General features: G+C 39.8%; 1 long non-coding RNA gene across 1 annotated transcript; it reads right to left on the bottom strand.

The window, feature by feature from the left end:
• Positions 1-466: 466 nt before the first annotated feature.
• Positions 467-1,766, bottom strand: LOC123385023. Its single transcript, XR_006596976.1, has 2 exons — positions 1,591-1,766; positions 467-619 (listed from the first exon to the last, which is right to left on the bottom strand). It is a non-coding gene; the product is annotated as an uncharacterized LOC123385023 (long non-coding RNA).
• Positions 1,767-3,622: the final 1,856 nt, after the last annotated feature.

The raw sequence follows: 3,622 nt of genomic DNA on the forward strand, positions 1-3,622 counted from the left end.
CTATAAGGTTTCTTTGTGGAACAACTTTTCGGTGTTGCTAAACTTTGATTAAAGATAATTACAAGTCCCAGTTTTCTAGACAATCAAAGACAAACTGTTGTGGTCACATATATCAAAATACATAAACAGACAAACTGAAACAAAAAACTAAGATGCAATAAGACGTTTAAGGTGATGTGCAGTAAAGCAAAAGTGCATTTATGAGTGGAGAGTCCCAGTGGGAGCCAGGGTCGGGAATAATCGCCATGATGACTATCTACCTAAACCCTCTCAGACTGGGCCATAAACCTACAGTCATACTGACACTATCACTATGAGGCTGGTTTTCAAATCAATCTATTGGAACAGAAAATAAAACTTTTTTAGCATCATCAGGAGAGTCTTGGTTAAAAATTCATGTAATAGGCAGAAATATGAGTGATTGATCAAAGCACTATCTTTGTCTGCTCAGGCCACCATAACCAAATCCCACAGACTGCTGTCTTAAACAGCAGGCATTTATTTCTCACAGTTCTGGAGACTGGAAGTCCAATATCAAGGTTCCAGCAGGACCGGGTTATGATACGGTCTCTTTTCTTGGGTTGCAGATAGCTGCCTTCCCACTGCGTCTTCACATGGCCTTTCCTCAGTGCACATGAGTGGAGCAAGAGAGAGAGAAAAAGAGGGGTGGGGGAGAGAGAGAGAGAGAGAGAGGGAGGGCACTCTGGTATCTCTTCCTCTAAGGTCACTAATCCCATCTTGAGGACTCCACCTGTACAACCTCCTCTGAACTTAATCACCTCCCAAAGTCCCCATCTCCAGTACCATTACATTGAAGGTTAGGACTTTAACACAGGAATTTTAGGAAGAACACAATCAGTCACCAAATTTGCAGATACCGAGTTGACAAACAATGCTGCAGAATCGTCTGCTTAATTTTTTTTTTTGTCTACCTAACCATCTTACTCTTTGCTTTCACCAAATTCCATTAATTATATTCCTCTAAGATGAAATGAAGAAATGCCAATATTTGTTGAAGTAGAAAACAAATACTAACATGGCATTCTTGAAAGCTGAGGACCATTCCATAGTTTTCCATAGTCAACAAGCAGTAAGCCATCTTTAAGCTCCTCTTTTCAATTCAGTTCGTATGACCACCTACAGACTTTTATTAAGTCTTTCTGGCAAGCCTAGAACAGGCGTGTGGAGGGAAAAAAATGTATTTTGTATAGTCTGCCCCCCAGAAGCTTCAGAGTCACAGAAATTCTATTCACAGTGGGAGACTATGAAAGCCTTTTCAGAGGCATGTTTGTGCTGCCCTTCTAAAACAGAAAAACGAAGACCCCTCGCCTGTGGTTCCTCTCCACACTCCATGAGCTGAAAGGCGTCTGCTCTGCCTCTGATTATAACATTTAAGCAAGAGGGCTGGCCACAGAATTCTATGCATCATTTAGGACTTTGATGCTAAACTGAATTCAGAGGAAAAAATGTCTCTGCCAGTCTGGGGTTGCTGCTGACAAGGAGGAATATTGATTGGGGTGATGACAGAGCTCTCCTGGTTTAACTCCTCATACTGGGAGGCTCTACTCCGTCTTTCTAAATCTCAATTACCTCTGTGCTGCTGAAGACTCTGCCTCAATCAGGTCAAATAGAAGAATGAAGATTTTCCTAAAACAAACCTACAGCAGGAGGGAGTAGGTGACAGTGTCTGTAGGGTTCACATGTTGTACTTTCACCTCCCGGGTTTATCAAAGGAGCTTTTATGCTGGTCATCTGGTGCTGCCTGACGCAGGACAGTTTGCAATAATGTCCCAGTCTGGGTTTTGTGACATCACAGTACCAGGTTTAGTTTTCATGTTTTGTGACCTGTCACTTTAGTTTTGCTTTAGATAATCGGGGCTGTGCAACCATTATGATTCATAAGCTTAAACCAGGCTGCTTAGATTTAAATCCTGGATCTCTTCCTTACTTGTTTGGCCAGTAACTTAACCTCACTGTCTCTCAGTTTGCTTGGCTATACAATGGGAATAAAACAGAACTCCTTTAATGGAGTTGTTGTGACAGTGCTCACCCAGCCCATAGTGAGCACTGGGTAGACACTGGCTATTGTTATTGCTTCATCATGCTAAGCATGCCCAGTGTCTCCTCTGGCAAATGTCACCTCTACCCACTAGTGGTGCCCAGGTAGAAAACGGAAAGAATTATGCCATTCAGCACATTTTTTAAACCCCTATATCCATCCTCCTAAGATGCTTTAATAACTTATAAATGTTTAAATTTCAGTGAAAACGCATTTACATAGATAATTTACATATTCCACTCCCAATTATTTTTTACTGGCAAATACTGTCCAAAAAAACAATTCCCACTGCTTTTGTATGTACCTCTGGTTTAGGAATTCTGCACGTATGAAAGTGCAATAAAGTAAAATCGCCCATACTCAAAACCATAGCTTCCCCTGCAACTCTAGGGTCTTAGTAACCCCTTTTACAAGTTTGGTGTGAATTCTTCCTGAATTTTTCCCTGTGTTTGTAGAAGACATAGTCTCTCTCTTTCCCTCTCTCTCTTTCTCTCTCTCTCCCTCTCTCTCTCTCTCTCTCTCACACACACACACACACAGAGATATATACCTTATATGTGTATATATTTACAATGAGGGATCATGCTGGACATGTTTGTTTGCAACTTGCTCTTTTCCTTTCACAGTACATTGTGGACCTCATGTGGTCCTATGTCAGGACATAGAGGTCCATCTTTTTCTTAATGACTGCCTCGTAATCCATTACATAAATATACCAAAATCTGCTTAAATAGTCCCCTTTTGACATATAGCTAGGTTGATTCTAATTTTTTTTATTATTAGTAGTGCTGCAATAAACACTCTTCTATATGGATTTTTATCTGTTATTTAAATCAATATGCATCTTCTGAACACATAGCAACTATAAGCAAGGAAGATAGTCCACAGATGGGGAAGGAGATTACAAATGTGCTGCATGAAATAATCGTTTAAAAAATAATTATGATGTTTGCCTATAGTTCAATTTCACCTTTAATTCCTTCATAACCACTTTACCTCCCTAAAAGACAGAGTTTTAGGATACATATTTTTATTATTGCTGCCAATATCCACACTTCACGGTGACCTAAGAGTTACCTCAAGAAAGGTTATGTAAGTCATCAGTTGATGTGTCATATTTGAAATTTACAAAGAAATTAACTATATTATATCAGGAACTTTTTCCTCAAACAGAAACGATATTAATTTTGTGTAAAATAAAAGGAAAGCAAGACTGTTGCTCAAAATTACAACCCCAAAGAGCATGAAAACAGAAAATGTAAATCTCTCTGATCCTGGGTTTCTGAGCCTTGGCATTATTGGCACAATGAGGGCTGTCCCGTGTGTTGAATGCCTAGCAAAATCCCTCGTCTCTACCCATTAGATGCCGGGAGCACCACCCTCAGTTGTGACAATAGGCCACCAGACACTTCCAGACAAAAAGAATTGTCCCCGGTTGAGTACCGATGTGATCCTGCTTCTCAGAAAAAAAACTCTGCTAACAGCTTGGTGAACAACCATCCATATTTTTAATGTAAATAAAAAATTCTTTTATACAACTGAAAAATGTCCATACAACAGCTT

This window comes from Felis catus, chromosome B1 (assembly GCF_018350175.1).
Source record: "Felis catus isolate Fca126 chromosome B1, F.catus_Fca126_mat1.0, whole genome shotgun sequence".
NCBI lineage: Eukaryota > Metazoa > Chordata > Mammalia > Carnivora > Felidae > Felis > Felis catus.